Here is a 16,791-nt window from a genome sequence, read left to right on the forward strand (position 1 = left end):
TCCATGTTCCACTGTCTGAGTCGAAGGGCCATGGTTGTCTATGTTCCTCTGTCTGAGTCCAAGGGCGGTGGCTGTCCATGTTCCACTGTCTGAGTCCAAGGGCCGCCGTTGTCCATGTTCCACTGTCTGAGTCCAAGGGCCATGGCTGTCCATGTTCCACTGTCTGAGTCCAAGGGCCGCGGTTGTCCATGTTCCACTGTCTGAGTCCAAGGGCAGTTTCTGTCCATGTTCCACTGTCTGAGTCCAAGGGCCGCGGCTGTCCATGTTCCACTGTCTGAGTTTAAGGGCCGTGGCTGTCCATATTCCACTGTCTGTGTCCAAGGGCCACGGCTGTCCATGTTCGACTGTCTGAGTCTAAGGGCCGCGGTTGTCCATGCTCCACTGTCTGAGTCCAAGGGCCGCGGTTGTCCATGTTCCCACTGTCAGAGTCCAAGGGCCGCGGTTGTCCATGTTCCCACTGTCTGAGTCCAAGTGTGGTGGCTGTCCATGTTCCCACTGTCTGAGTCCAAGGGCCGCGGCTGTCCATGTTCCCACAATCTGAGTCCAAGTGCCGCGGTTGTCCATGTTCCCACAGTCTGAGTCCAAGGGCCGTGGCTGTCCATGTTCCACTGTCTGAGTCCAAGGGCCGTGGCTGTCCATATTCCACTGTCTGAGTCCAAGGGCCATGGCTGTCGATATTCCACTGTCTGAGTCCAAGGGCCGCGGTTGTCCACGTTCCACTGTCTGAGTCCAAGGGCCGCGGTTGTCCATGTTCCACTGTCTGAGTCCGAGGGCGGTGGCTGTCCATGTTCCACTGTCTGAGTCCAAGGGCGTTGGCTGTCCATGTTCCACTGTATGAGTCCAAGTGCCGCGGTTGTCCATGTTCCACTGTCTGAGTCCAAGTGCCGCGGTTGTCCATGTTCCCACTGTCTGAGTCCAAGGGAGGTGGCTGGCCATGTTCAACTGTTTGAGTCCAAGGGCGGTGGCTGGCCATATTCCACTGTCTGAGTCCAAGGGTGTTGGCTGTCCACGTTCCACTGTCTGAGTCCAAGTGCCGTGGTTGTCCCTGTTCCACTGTCTGAGTCCACGGGCCGCGGTTGTCCATGTTCTCACTGTCTGAATCCAAGGACCGCGGCTGTCCATGTTCCCACTGTCTGAGTCCAAGTGCCGCGGTTGTCCATGTTCCCACACTCTGAGTCCAAGGGCCGCGGCTGTGCATGTTCTCAGTGTCTGAATCCAAGGGCCGTGGCTGTCCATGTTCCACTGACTGAGTCCAAGGGCGGTGGCTGTCCATATTCCACTGTCTGAGTCCAAGGGCCGCGGTTGTCCATGTTCCACTGTCTGCGTCCGAGGGTGGTGGCTGTCCATGTTCCACTGTCTGAGTCCAAGGGCCATGGCTGTCTATGTTCCACTGTCTGAGTCCAAGGGACGCGGTTGTCCATCTTCTCACTGTCTGAGTCCAAGGGCCGCGGCTGTCCATGTTCCACTGTCTGAGTCCAAGGGCCGCGGTTGTCCATCTTCTCATTGTCTGAGTCCAAGGGCCGCGGCTGTCCATGTTCCACTGTCTGAGTCCAAGGGCGGCGGCTGTCCATGTTCCACTGTCTGAGTCCAAGTGCCGTGGCTGTCCATATTCCACTATCTGAGTCCAAGGGCCGCGGCTGTCCATGTTCCACTGTCTGAGTCCAAGTGCCGCGGCTGTCCATGTTCTCACTGTCTGAGTCCAAGGGCCGCGGCTGTCCATGTTCCCACAGTCTGAGTCCAAGTGCCGCGGTTGTCCATGTTCCCACAGTCTGAGTCCAAGGGCCGTGGCTGTCCCTGTTCCATTGTATGAGTCCAAGGGCAGTGGCTGTCCATATTCCACTGTCTGAGTCCAAGGGCCACGGCTGTCCATGTTCCGCTGTCTGAGTCCAAGGGCCACGGTTGTCCTTGCTCCACTGTCTGAGTCCAAGGGCCACGGCTGTCCATGTTCTCACTGTCTGAGTCCAAGGGCCGCGGTTGTCCATGTTCCCACTGTCTGAGTCCAAGGGCGGTGGCTGGCCATGTTCCACTGTTTGAGTACAAGGGCGGAGGCTGTCCATGTTCCACTGTCTGAGTCCAATGGCCGCGGTTGTCCATGTTCCACTGTCTGAGTCCAAGGTCCGCGGTTGTCCATGTTCTCACTGTCTGAGTCCAAGGGCTGCGGTTGTCCATGTTCCACTGTCTGAATCCAAGGGCCGTGGCTGTCCATGTTCCACTGACTGAGTCCAAGGGCGGTGGCTGTCCATATTCCACTGTCTGAGTCCAAGGGCCGCGGTTGTCCATGTTCCACTGTCTGCGTCCGAGGGTGGTGGCTGTCCATGTTCCACTGTCTGAGTCCAAGGGCCATGGCTGTCTATGTTCCACTGTCTGAGTCCAAGGGACGCGGTTGTCCATCTTCTCACTGTCTGAGTCCAAGGGCCGCGGCTGTCCATGTTCCACTGTCTGAGTCCAAGGGCCGTGGTTGTCCATCTTCTCACTGTCTGAGTCCAAGGGCCGCGGCTGTCCATGTTCCACTGTCTGAGTCCAAGGGCGGCGGCTGTCCATGTTCCACTGTCTGAGTCCAAGTGCCGTGGCTGTCCATATTCCACTATCTGAGTCCAAGGGCCGCGGCTGTCCATGTTCCACTGTCTGAGTCCAAGTGCCGCGGCTGTCCATGTTCTCACTGTCTGAGTCCAAGGGCCGCGGCTGTCCATGTTCCCACAGTCTGAGTCCAAGTGCCGCGGTTGTCCATGTTCCCACAGTCTGAGTCCAAGGGCCGTGGCTGTCCCTGTTCCATTGTATGAGTCCAAGGGCAGTGGCTGTCCATATTCCACTGTCTGAGTCCAAGGGCCACGGCTGTCCATGTTCCGCTGTCTGAGTCCAAGGGCCACGGTTGTCCTTGCTCCACTGTCTGAGTCCAAGGGCCACGGCTGTCCATGTTCTCACTGTCTGAGTCCAAGGGCCGCGGTTGTCCATGTTCCCACTGTCTGAGTCCAAGGGCGGTGGCTGGCCATGTTCCACTGTTTGAGTACAAGGGCGGAGGCTGTCCATGTTCCACTGTCTGAGTCCAATGGCCGCGGTTGTCCATGTTCCACTGTCTGAGTCCAAGGTCCGCGGTTGTCCATGTTCTCACTGTCTGAGTCCAAGGGCCGCGGTTGTCCATGTTCCTCTGTCTGAGTCTGAGGGCGGTGGCTGTCCATGTTCCACTGTCTGAGTCCAAGGGCCATGGCTGTCCATGTTCCACTGTCTGAGTCCAAGGGACATGGTTGTCCATGTTCCACTGTCTGAGTCCAAGGGCCGCGGTTGTCCATGTTCCACTGTCTGAGTCCAAGGTCCGCGGTTGTCCATGTTCTCACTGTCTGAGTCCAAGGGCCGCGGTTGTCCATGTTCCACTGTCTGAGTCCAAGGGACACGGTTGTCCATGTTCTCACTGTCTGAGTCCAAGGGCCGCGGCAGTCCATGTTCCACTATCTGAGTACAAGGGCGGCGGCTGTCCATGTTCCACTGTCTGAGTCCAAGGGCCGTGGCTGTCCATGTTCCACTGTCTGAGTCCAAGGGCCGTGGCTGTCCATATTCAACTGTCTGAGTCCACGGGCCACGGCTGTCCATGTTCCGCTGTCTGAGTCCAAGGGCCACGGTTGTCCATGCTCCACTGTCTGTGTCCAAGGGCGGTGGTTGTCCATGCTCCACTGTCTGAGTCGAAGGGCCGCGGTGGTCCATGTTCCCACTTTCTGAGTCCAAGGGCCGCAGCTGTCCATGTTCCCACTGTCTGAGTCCAAGGGCCGTGTCTGTCCATGTGCTCACTGTCTGAGTCCAAGGGCGGTGGCTGTCCATGTTCCCACTGTCTGAGTCCAAGGGCCGCGGCTGTCCATGTTCCCACAGTCTGAGTCCAAGTGCCGCGGTTGTCCATGTTCCCACAGTCTGAGTCCAAGGGCCGCGGTTGTCCATGTTCCACTGTCTGAGTCCAAGGGCCGCGGTTGTCCATCTTCTCACTGTCTGAGTCCAAGGGCCGCGGCTGTCCATGTTCCACTGTCTGAGTCCAAGGGCGGCGGCTGTCCATGTTCCACTGTCTGAGTCCAAGTGCCGTGGCTGTCCATATTCCACTATCTGAGTCCAAGGGCCGCGGCTGTCCATGTTCCACTGTCTGAGTCCAAGTGCCGCGGCTGTCCATGTTCCCACAGTCTGAGTCCAAGTGCCGCGGTTGTCCATGTTCCCACAGTCTGAGTCCAAGGGCCGTGGCTGTCCCTGTTCCATTGTATGAGTCCAAGGGCAGTGGCTGTCCATATTCCACTGTCTGAGTCCAAGGGCCACGGCTGTCCATGTTCCGCTGTCTGAGTCCAAGGGCCACGGTTGTCCTTGCTCCACTGTCTGAGTCCAAGGGCCACGGCTGTCCATGTTCTCACTGTCTGAGTCCAAGGGCCGCGGTTGTCCATGTTCCCACTGTCTGAGTCCAAGGGCGGTGGCTGGCCATGTTCCACTGTTTGAGTCCAAGGGCCGCGGCTGTCCATGTTCCACTGTTTGAGTCCAAGGGCGGAGGCTGTCCATGTTCCACTGTCTGAGTCCAATGGCCGCGGTTGTCCATGTTCTCACTGTCTGAGTCCAAGGGCCGCGGTTGTCCATGTTCTCACTGTCTGAGTCCAAGGGCCGCGGTTGTCCATGTTCCACTGTCTGAGTCCAAGGGCCGCGGTTGTCAATGTTCCACTGTCTGAGTCCAAGGTCCGCGGTTGTCCATGTTCTCACTGTCTGACTCCAAGGGCCGTGGCTGTCCATGTTCCACTGTCTGAGTCCAGGGGCAGCGGTTGTCCATGTTCCCACACTCTGAGTCCAAGGGCCATGGCTGACCATGTTCCACTGTCTGAGTCCAAGGGCCGCGGTTGTCCATGTTCCACTGTCTGAGTCCAAGGGCCGCGGTTGTCCATGTTCTCACTGTCTGAGACAAGGGACGCGGCTGTCCATGTTCCACTGTCTGAGTCCAAGGGCGGCGGCTGTCCATGTTCCACTGTCTGAGTCCAAGGGCCGTGGCTGTCCATATTCCACTCTCTGAGTCCAAGGGCCGCGGCTGTCCATGTTCCACTGTCTGAGTCCAAGTGCCGCGGTTGTCCATGTTCCACTGTCTGAGTCCAAGGGCCATGGCTGTCCATGTTCCACTGTCTGAGTCCAAGTGCCGCGGTTGTCCATGTTCCCACACTCTGAGTCCAAGGGCCGCGGTTGTCCATGTTCTCACTGTCTGAGTCCAAGGGCCGCGGCTGTCCATGTTCAAACTGTCTGAGTCCAAGGGCCGCGGTTGTCCATGTTCCCACACTCTGAGTCCAAGGGCCGCGGTTGTCCATGTTCCCACTGTCTGAGTCCAAGGGCGGTAGCTGTCCATTTTCCACTGTCTGAGTCGAAGGGCCGTGGATGTCAATGTTCCACTGTCTGAGTCCAAGGGCGCGGCTGTCCTTTTTCCACTGTCTGAGTCCAAGGGCAGCGGTTGTCCATGTTCCACTGTCTGAGTCCAAGGCCTGTGGCTGTCCATATTCCACTGTCTGAGTCCAAGGGCCACGGCTGTCCATGTTCCACTGTCTGAGTCCAAGGGCCGCGGTTGTCCACGTTCCACTGTCTGAATCCAAGGGCCGCGGTTGTCCGTTCCCACTGTCTGAGTCCAAGGCCGGTGGCTGTCCATGTTCCACTGTCTGAGTCCAAGGGCCGTTTCTGTCCATGTTCCACTGTCTGAGTCCAAGGGCCGCGGCTGTCCATGTTCCACTGTCTGAGTCCAAGGGCCGTGGCTGTCCATATTCCACTGTCTGTGTCCAAGGGCCACGGTTGTCCATGTTCCCACTGTCTGAGTCCAAGGGCCGTAGCTGTCCATATTCCACTGTCTGAGTCCAAGGGCCGTGTCTGTCCATATTCCACTGTCTGCGTCCAAGGGCCACGGTTGTCCATGTTCCCACTGTCTGAGTCCAAGGGCCGCGGCTTTCCATGTTCCACTGTCTGTGTCCAAGGGCCGCGGCTGTCCATGTTCCCACAGTCTGAGTCCAAGTGCCGCGGTTGTCCATGTTCCCACCCTGTGAATCCAAGGGCCGTGGTTGTCCATGTTCCACTGTCTGAGTCCAAGGGCGGTGGCTGTCCATATTCCACTGTCTGAGTCTAAGGGCCGCGGTTGTCCATGTTCCACTGTCTGAGTCCAAGGGCCATGGCTGTCCATGTTCCCACCCTGTGAATCCAAGGGCCGTGGTTGTCCATGTTCCACTGTCTGAGTCCAAGGGCGGTGGCTGTCCATATTCCACTGTCTGAGTCTAAGGGCCGCGGTTGTCCATGTTCCACTGTCTGAGTCCAAGGGCCATGGCTGTCCATGTTCCACTGTCTGAGTCCAAGGGCCATGGCTGTCTATGTTCCACTGTCTGAGTCCAAGGGCGGCGGCTGTCCATGTTCCACTGTCTGAGTCCAAGGGCCATGGCTGTCTATGTTCCACTGTCTGAGTCCAAGGGCCGTGGCTGTCCATGTTCCACTGTCTGAGTCCAAGGGCCATGGCTGTCCATGTTCCACTGTCTGAGTCCAAGGGCCGCGGTTGTCCATGTTCCACTGTCTGAGTCCAAGTGCCACGGTTGTCCATGTTCCACTGTCTGAGTCCAAGGGCCGCGGTTGTCCGTTCCCACTGTCTGAGTCCAAGGGCGGTGGCTGTCCATGTTCCACTGTCTGAGTCCAAGGGCCGTTTCTGTCCATGTTCCACTGTCTGAGTCCAAGGGCCGCGGCTGTCCATGTTCCACTGTCTGTGTCCAAGGGCCGTGGCTGTCCATATTCCACTGTCTGTGTCCAAGGGCCACGGTTGTCCATGTTCCCACTGTCTGAGTCCAAGGGCCGTAGCTGTCCATATTCCACTGTCTGAGTCCAAGGGCCGTGGCTGTCCATATTCCACTGTCTGCGTCCAAGGGCCACGGTTGTCCATGTTCCCACTGTCTGAGTCCAAGGGCCGCGGCTTTCCATGTTCCACTGTCTGTGTCCAAGGGCCGTGGCTGTCCATGTTCCCACAGTCTGAGTCCAAGTGCCGCGGTTGTCCATGTTCCACTGTCTGAGTCCAAGGGCGGTGGCTGTCCATATTCCAGTATCTGAGTCTAAGGGCCGCGGTTGTCCATGTTCCACTGTCTGAGTCCAAGGGCCATGGCTGTCCATGTTCCACTGTCTGAGTCCAAGGGTCATGGCTGTCTATGTTCCACTGTCTGTGTCCAAGGGCGGCGGCTGTCCATGTTCCACTGTCTGAGTCCAAGGGCCACGGCTGTCTATGTTCCCACACTCTGAGTCCAAGGGCCGCGGTTGTCCATGTTCTCACTGTCTGAGTCCAAGGGCCACGGCTGTCCATGTTCAAACTGTCTGAGTCCAATGGCCGCGGTTGTCCATGTTCCCACACTCTGAGTCCAAGGGCCGCGGTTGTCCATGTTCCCACTGTCTGAGTCCAAGGGCGGTGGCTGTCCATGTTCCCACTGTCTGACTCCAAGGGCCGTGGCTGTCCATGTTCCACTGTCTTAGTCCAAGGGCGGTAGCTGTCCATTTTCCACTGTCTGAGTCCAAGGGCCACGGCTGTCCATGTTCAAACTGTCTGAGTCCAATGGCCGCGGTTGTCCATGTTCCCACACTCTGAGTCCAAGGGCCGCGGTTGTCCATGTTCCCACTGTCTGAGTCCAAGGGCCGTGGCTGTCCATGTTCCACTGTCTGACTCCAAGGGCCGTGGCTGTCCATGTTCCACTGTCTTAGTCCAAGGGCGGTAGCTGTCCATTTTCCACTGTCTGAGTCCAAGGGCCGCGGTTGTCCATGTTCTCACTGTCTGAGACAAGGGCCGCGGTTGTCCATGTTCCACTGTCTGAGTCCAAGGGCCGCGGTTGTCCATGTTCCCACACTCTGAGTCCAAAGGCCGCGGTTGTCCATGTTCTCACTGTCTGAGTCCAAGGGCCGCCGTTGTCCGTTCCCACTGCCTGAGTCCAAGGGCGGTGGCTGTCCATGTTCCACTGTCTGAGTCCAAGGGCCGTTTCTGTCCATGTTCCACTGTCTGAGTCCAAGGGCCGCGGCTGTCCATGTTCCACTGTCTGAGTCCAAGGGCCGTGGCTGTCCATATTCCACTGTCTGTGTCCAAGGGCCACGGTTGTCCATGTTCCCTCTGTCTGAGTCCAAGGGCCGTAGCTGTCCATATTCCACTGTCTGAGTCCAAGGGCCGTGGCTGTCCATATTCCACTGTCTGCGTCCAAGGGCCACGGTTGTCCATGTTCCCACTGTCTGAGTCCAAGGGCCGCGGCTGTCCATGTTCCACTGTCTGAGTCCAAGGGCCGTGGCTGTCCATATTCCACTGTCCGTGTCCAAGGGCCACGGTTGTCCATGTTCCCACTGTCTGAGTCCAAGGGCCGTAGCTGTCCATATTCCACTGTCTGAGTCCAAGGGCCGTGGCTGTCCATATTCCACTGTCTGCGTCCAAGTGTCACGGTTGTCCATGTTCCCACTGTCTGAGTCCAAGGGCCGCGTCTGTCCATGTTCCCACAGTCTGAGTCCAAGTGCCGCGGTTGTCCATGTTCCACTGTCTGAGTCCAAGGGCGGTGGCTGTCCATATTCCACTGTCTGAGTCTAAGGGCCGCGGTTGTCCATGTTCCACTGTCTGAGTCCAAGGGCCATGGCTGTCCATGTTCCACTGTCTGAGTCCAAGGGTCATGGCTGTCTATGTTCCACTGTCTGAGTCCAAGGGCGGCGGCTGTCCATGTTCCACTGTCTGAGTCCAAGGGCCATGGCTGTCTATGTTCCACTGTCTGAGTCCAAGGGCCGTGGCTGTCCATGTTCCACTGTCTGAGTCCAAGGGCCATGGCTGTCCATGTTCCACTGTCTGAGTCCAAGGGCCGCGGTTGTCCATGTTCCACTGTCTGAGTCCAAGTGCCACGGTTGTCCATGTTCCACTGTCTGAGTCCAAGGGCCGCGGTTGTCCATGTTCTCACTGTCTGAGACAAGGGCCGCGGCTGTCCATGTTCCACTGTCTGAGTCCAAGGGCGGAGGCTGTCCATGTTCCACTGTCTGAGTCCAAGAGCCGTGGCTGTCCATATTCCACTCTCTGAGTCCAAGGGCCACGGCTGTCCATGTTCCACTGTCTGAGTCCAAGTGCCGTGGTTGTCCATGTTCCACTGTCTGAGTCCAAGGGCCGCGGTTGTCCATGTTCCCACACTCTGAGTCCAAGGGCCGCGGTTGTCCATGTTCTCACTGTCTGAGTCCAAGGGCCACGGCTGTCCATGTTCAAACTGTCTGAGTCCAATGGCCGCGGTTGTCCATGTTCCCACACTCTTAGTCCAAGGGCCGCGGTTGTCCATGTTCCCACTGTCTGAGTCCAAGGGCGGTGGCTGTCCATGTTCCCACTGTCTGAGTCCAAGGGCCGTGGCTGTCCATATTCCACTGTCTGTGTCCAAGGGCCACGGTTGTCCATGTTCCCACTGTCTGAGTCCAAGGGCCGTAGCTGTCCATATTCCACTGTCTGAGTCCAAGGGCCGTGGCTGTCCATATTCCACTGTCTGCGTCCAAGGGCCACGGTTGTCCATGTTCCCACTGTCTGAGTCCAAGGGCCGCGGCTGTCCATGTTCCACTGTCTGAGTCCAAGGGCCGTGGCTGTCCATATTCCACTGTCTGTGTCCAAGGGCCACGGTTGTCCATGTTCCCACTGTCTGAGTCCAAGGGCCGAGGCTCTCCATGTTCCACTGTCTGAGTCCAAGGGCCGTGTCTGTCCATGTTCCCACCCTCTGAGTCGAAGGGCCGCGGCTGTCCATGTTCTCACTGTCTGAGTCCAAGGGCCGCGGCTGTCCATGTTCCCACAGTCTGAGTCCAAGTGCCGCGGTTGTCCATGTTCCACTGTCTGAGTCCAAGTGCGGTGGCTGTCCATGTTCCCACCCTGTGAATCCAAGGGCCGTGGTTGTCCATGTTCCACTGTCTGAGTCCACGGGCGGTGGCTGTCCATATTCCACTGTCTGAATCTAAGGGCCGCGGTTGTCCATGTTCCCACACTCTGAGTCCAAGGGCCATGGCTGTCCATGTTCCACTGTCTGAGTCCAAGGGCCACGGTTGTCCATGTTCCACTGTCTGAGTCCAAGGGCCGCGGTTGTCCATGTTCTCACTGTCTGAGACAAGGGCCGCGGCTGTCCATGTTCCACTGTCTGAGTCCAAGGGCGGCGGCTGTCCATGTTCCACTGTCTGAGTCCAAGGGCCGTGGCTGTCCATATTCCACTCTCTGAGTCCAAGGGCCGCGGCTGTCCATGTTCCACTGTCTGAGTCCAAGTGCCGTGGTTGTCCATGTTCCCACACTCTGAGTCCAAGGGCCGCGGCTATCCATGTTCAAACTGTCTGAGTCCAAGGGCCGCGGTTGTCCATGTTCCCACACTCTGAGTCCAAGGGCCGCGGTTGTCCATGTTCCCACTGTCCGAGTCCAAGGGCGGTGGCTGTCCATGTTCCCACTGTCTGAGTCCAAGGGCCGTGGCTGTCCATGTTGCACTGTCTGAGTCCAAGGGCCATGGCTGTCCATGTTCCACTGTCTGAGTCCAAGGGCCGCGGTTGTCCATGTTCCACTGTCTGAGTCCAAGTGCCACGGTTGTCCATGTTCCACTGTCTGAGTCCAAGGGACGCGGTTGTCCATGTTCTCACTGTCTGAGACAAGGGCCGCGGCTGTCCATGTTCCACTGTCTGAGTCCAAGGGCGGCGGCTGTCCATGTTCCACTGTCTGAGTCCAAGAGCCGTGGCTGTCCATATTCCACTCTCTGAGTCCAAGGGCCACGGCTGTCCATGTTCCACTGTCTGAGTCCAAGTGCCGTGGTTGTCCATGTTCCACTGTCTGAGTCCAAGGGCCGCGGTTGTCCATGTTCCCACACTCTGAGTCCAAGGGCCGCGGTTCTCCATGTTCTCACTGTCTGAGTCCAAGGGCCACGGCTGTCCATGTTCAAACTGTCTGAGTCCAATGGCCGCGGTTGTCCATGTTCCCACACTCTGAGTCCAAGGGCCGCGGTTGTCCATGTTCCCACTGTCTGAGTCCAAGGGCGGTGGCTGTCCATGTTCCCACTGTCTGAGTCCAAGGGCCGTGGCTGTCCATATTCCACTGTCTGTGTCCAAGGGCCACGGTTGTCCATATTCCACTGTCTGAGTCCAAGGGCCGTGGCTGTCCATATTCCACTGTCTGCGTCCAAGGGCCACGGTTGTCCATGTTCCCACTGTCTGAGTCCAAGGGCCGCGGCTGTCCATGTTCCACTGTCTGAGTCCAAGGGCCGTGGCTGTCCATATTCCACTGTCTGTGTCCAAGGGCCACGGTTGTCCATGTTCCCACTGTCTGAGTCCAAGGGCCGAGGCTCTCCATGTTCCACTGTCTGAGTCCAAGGGCCGTGTCTGTCCATGTTCCCACACTCTGAGTCGAAGGGCCGCGGCTGTCCATGTTCTCACTGTCTGAGTCCAAGGGCCGCGGCTGTCCATGTTCCCACAGTCTGAGTCCAAGTGCCGCGGTTGTCCATGTTCCACTGTCTGAGTCCAAGTGCGGTGGCTGTCCATGTTCCCACCCTGTGAATCCAAGGGCCGTGGCTGTCCATGTTCCCACAGTCTGAGTCCAAGTGCCGCGGTTGTCCATGTTCCACTGTCTGAGTCCAAGGGCGGTGGCTGTCCATATTCCACTATCTGAGTCTAAGGGCCGCGGTTGTCCATGTTCCACTGTCTGAGTCCAAGGGCCATGGCTGTCCATGTTCCACTGTCTGAGTCCAAGGGTCATGGCTGTCTATGTTCCACTGTCTGTGTCCAAGGGCGGCGGCTGTCCATGTTCCACTGTCTGAGTCCAAGGGCCACGGCTGTCTATGTTCCCACACTCTGAGTCCAAGGGCCGCGGTTGTCCATGTTCTCACTGTCTGAGTCCAAGGGCCACGGCTGTCCATGTTCAAACTGTCTGAGTCCAATGGCCGCGGTTGTCCATGTTCCCACACTCTGAGTCCAAGGGCCGCGGTTGTCCATGTTCCCACTGTCTGAGTCCAAGGGCGGTGGCTGTCCATGTTCCCACTGTCTGACTCCAAGGGCCGTGGCTGTCCATGTTCCACTGTCTTAGTCCAAGGGCGGTAGCTGTCCATTTTCCACTGTCTGAGTCCAAGGGCCACGGCTGTCCATGTTCAAACTGTCTGAGTCCAATGGCCGCGGTTGTCCATGTTCCCACACTCTGAGTCCAAGGGCCGCGGTTGTCCATGTTCCCACTGTCTGAGTCCAAGGGCCGTGGCTGTCCATGTTCCACTGTCTGACTCCAAGGGCCGTGGCTGTCCATGTTCCACTGTCTTAGTCCAAGGGCGGTAGCTGTCCATTTTCCACTGTCTGAGTCCAAGGGCCGCGGTTGTCCATGTTCTCACTGTCTGAGACAAGGGCCGCGGTTGTCCATGTTCCACTGTCTGAGTCCAAGGGCCGCGGTTGTCCATGTTCCCACACTCTGAGTCCAAAGGCCGCGGTTGTCCATGTTCTCACTGTCTGAGTCCAAGGGCCGCCGTTGTCCGTTCCCACTGCCTGAGTCCAAGGGCGGTGGCTGTCCATGTTCCACTGTCTGAGTCCAAGGGCCGTTTCTGTCCATGTTCCACTGTCTGAGTCCAAGGGCCGCGGCTGTCCATGTTCCACTGTCTGAGTCCAAGGGCCGTGGCTGTCCATATTCCACTGTCTGTGTCCAAGGGCCACGGTTGTCCATGTTCCCACTGTCTGAGTCCAAGGGCCGTAGCTGTCCATATTCCACTGTCTGAGTCCAAGGGCCGTGGCTGTCCATATTCCACTGTCTGCGTCCAAGGGCCACGGTTGTCCATGTTCCCACTGTCTGAGTCCAAGGGCCGCGGCTGTCCATGTTCCACTGTCTGAGTCCAAGGGCCGTGGCTGTCCATATTCCACTGTCCGTGTCCAAGGGCCACGGTTGTCCATGTTCCCACTGTCTGAGTCCAAGGGCCGTAGCTGTCCATATTCCACTGTCTGAGTCCAAGGGCCGTGGCTGTCCATATTCCACTATCTGCGTCCAAGTGTCACGGTTGTCCATGTTCCCACTGTCTGAGTCCAAGGGCCGCGTCTGTCCATGTTCCCACAGTCTGAGTCCAAGTGCCACGGTTGTCCATGTTCCACTGTCTGAGTCCAAGGGCGGTGGCTGTCCATATTCCACTGTCTGAGTCTAAGGGCCGCGGTTGTCCATGTTCCACTGTCTGAGTCCAAGGGCCATGGCTGTCCATGTTCCACTGTCTGAGTCCAAGGGTCATGGCTGTCTATGTTCCACTGTCTGAGTCCAAGGGCGGCGGCTGTCCATGTTCCACTGTCTGAGTCCAAGGGCCATGGCTGTCTATGTTCCACTGTCTGAGTCCAAGGGCCGCGGTTGTCTATGTTCCACTGTCTGAGTCCAAGGGCCGCGGTTGTCCATGTTCCACTGTCTGAGTCCAAGGGCCATGGCTGTCTATGTTCCACTGTCTGAGTCCAAGGGCCGCGGTTGTCCATGTTCCACTGTCTGAGTCCAAGGGCCATGGCTGTCCATGTTCCACTGTCTGAGTCCAAGGGCCGCGGTTGTCCATGTTCCACTGTCTGAGTCCAAGTGCCACGGTTGTCCATGTTCCACTGTCTGAGTCCAAGGGCCGCGGTTGTCCATGTTCTCACTGTCTGAGACAAGGGCCGCGGCTGTCCATGTTCCACTGTCTGAGTCCAAGGGCGGAGGCTGTCCATGTTCCACTGTCTGAGTCCAAGAGCCGTGGCTGTCCATATTCCACTCTCTGAGTCCAAGGGCCACGGCTGTCCATGTTCCACTGTCTGAGTCCAAGTGCCGTGGTTGTCCATGTTCCACTGTCTGAGTCCAAGGGCCGCGGTTGTCCATGTTCCCACACTCTGAGTCCAAGGGCCGCGGTTGTCCATGTTCTCACTGTCTGAGTCCAAGGGCCACGGCTGTCCATGTTCAAACTGTCTGAGTCCAATGGCCGCGGTTGTCCATGTTCCCACACTCTGAGTCCAAGGGCCGCGGTTGTCCATGTTCCCACTGTCTGAGTCCAAGGGCGGTGGCTGTCCATGTTCCCACTGTCTGAGTCCAAGGGCCGTGGCTGTCCATATTCCACTGTCTGTGTCCAAGGGCCACGGTTGTCCATGTTCCCACTGTCTGAGTCCAAGGGCCGTAGCTGTCCATATTCCACTGTCTGAGTCCAAGTGCCGTGGCTGTCCATATTCCACTGTCTGCGTCCAAGGGCCACGGTTGTCCATGTTCCCACTGTCTGAGTCCAAGGGCCGCGGCTGTCCATGTTCCACTGTCTGAGTCCAAGGGCCGTGGCTGTCCATATTCCACTGTCTGTGTCCAAGGGCCACGGTTGTCCATGTTCCCACTGTCTGAGTCCAAGGGCCGAGGCTCTCCATGTTCCACTGTCTGAGTCCAAGGGCCGTGTCTGTCCATGTTCCCACCCTCTGAGTCGAAGGGCCGCGGCTGTCCATGTTCTCACTGTCTGAGTCCAAGGGCCGCGGCTGTCCATGTTCCCACAGTCTGAGTCCAAGTGCCGCGGTTGTCCATGTTCCACTGTCTGAGTCCAAGTGCGGTGGCTGTCCATGTTCCCACCCTGTGAATCCAAGGGCCGTGGTTGTCCATGTTCCACTGTCTGAGTCCACGGGCGGTGGCTGTCCATATTCCACTGTCTGAGTCTAAGGGCCGCGGTTGTCCATGTTCCCACACTCTGAGTCCAAGGGCCATGGCTGTCCATGTTCCACTGTCTGAGTCCAAGGGCCACGGTTGTCCATGTTCCACTGTCTGAGTCCAAGGGCCGCGGTTGTCCATGTTCTCACTGTCTGAGACAAGGGCCGCGGCTGTCCATGTTCCACTGTCTGAGTCCAAGGGCGGCGGCTGTCCATGTTCCACTGTCTGAGTCCAAGGGCCGTGGCTGTCCATATTCCACTCTCTGAGTCCAAGGGCCGCGGCTGTCCATGTTCCACTGTCTGAGTCCAAGTGCCGTGGTTGTCCATGTTCCCACACTCTGAGTCCAAGGGCCGCGGCTATCCATGTTCAAACTGTCTGAGTCCAAGGGCCGCGGTTGTCCATGTTCCCACACTCTGAGTCCAAGGGCCGCGGTTGTCCATGTTCCCACTGTCCGAGTCCAAGGGCGGTGGCTGTCCATGTTCCCACTGTCTGAGTCCAAGGGCCGTGGCTGTCCATGTTGCACTGTCTGAGTCCAAGGGCCATGGCTGTCCATGTTCCACTGTCTGAGTCCAAGGGCCGCGGTTGTCCATGTTCCACTGTCTGAGTCCAAGTGCCACGGTTGTCCATGTTCCACTGTCTGAGTCCAAGGGCCGCGGTTGTCCATGTTCTCACTGTCTGAGACAAGGGCCGCGGCTGTCCATGTTCCACTGTCTGAGTCCAAGGGCGGCGGCTGTCCATGTTCCACTGTCTGAGTCCAAGAGCCGTGGCTGTCCATATTCCACTCTCTGAGTCCAAGGGCCACGGCTGTCCATGTTCCACTGTCTGAGTCCAAGTGCCGTGGTTGTCCATGTTCCACTGTCTGAGTCCAAGGGCCGCGGTTGTCCATGTTCCCACACTCTGAGTCCAAGGGCCGCGGTTCTCCATGTTCTCACTGTCTGAGTCCAAGGGCCACGGCTGTCCATGTTCAAACTGTCTGAGTCCAATGGCCGCGGTTGTCCATGTTCCCACACTCTGAGTCCAAGGGCCGCGGTTGTCCATGTTCCCACTGTCTGAGTCCAAGGGCGGTGGCTGTCCATGTTCCCACTGTCTGAGTCCAAGGGCCGTGGCTGTCCATATTCCACTGTCTGTGTCCAAGGGCCACGGTTGTCCATATTCCACTGTCTGAGTCCAAGGGCCGTGGCTGTCCATATTCCACTGTCTGCGTCCAAGGGCCACGGTTGTCCATGTTCCCACTGTCTGAGTCCAAGGGCCGCGGCTGTCCATGTTCCACTGTCTGAGTCCAAGGGCCGTGGCTGTCCATATTCCACTGTCTGTGTCCAAGGGCCACGGTTGTCCATGTTCCCACTGTCTGAGTCCAAGGGCCGAGGCTCTCCATGTTCCACTGTCTGAGTCCAAGGGCCGTGTCTGTCCATGTTCCCACACTCTGAGTCGAAGGGCCGCGGCTGTCCATGTTCTCACTGTCTGAGTCCAAGGGCCGCGGCTGTCCATGTTCCCACAGTCTGAGTCCAAGTGCCGCGGTTGTCCATGTTCCACTGTCTGAGTCCAAGTGCGGTGGCTGTCCATGTTCCCACCCTGTGAATCCAAGGGCCGTGGTTGTCCATGTTCCACTGTCTGAGTCCAAGGGCGGTGGCTGTCCATATTCCACTGTCTGAGTCTAAGGGCCGCGGTTGTCCATGTTCCACTGTCTGAGTCCAAGGGCGGCGTCTGTCCATGTTCCACTGTCTGAGTCCAAGGGCCATGGCTGTCTATGTTCCACTGTCTTAGTCCAAGGGCCGCGGTTGTCCATGTTCCACTGTCTGAGTCCAAGGGCCGCGGTTGTCCATGTTCCCACACTCTGAGTCCAAGGGCCATGGCTGTCCATGTTCCACTGTCTGAGTCCAAGGGCCGCGGTTGTCCATGTTCCCACACTCTGAGTCCAAGGGCCATGGCTGTCCATGTTCCACTGTCTGAGTCCAAGGGCCACGGTTGTCCATGTTCCACTGTCTGAGTCCAAGGGCCGCGGTTGTCCATGTTCTCACTGTCTGAGACAAGGGACGCGGCTGTCCATGTTCCACTGTCTGAGTCCAAGGGCCGTGGCTGTCCATATTCCACTCTCTGAGTCCAAGGGCCGCGGCTGTCCATGTTCCACTGTCTGAGTCCAAGTGCCGTGGTTGTCCATGTTCCCACACTCTGAGTCCAAGGGC

The sequence above is a fragment of the Hypanus sabinus genome, chromosome 14, assembly GCF_030144855.1.
Source record: "Hypanus sabinus isolate sHypSab1 chromosome 14, sHypSab1.hap1, whole genome shotgun sequence".
NCBI classification, from domain to species: Eukaryota; Metazoa; Chordata; class Chondrichthyes; order Myliobatiformes; family Dasyatidae; genus Hypanus; species Hypanus sabinus.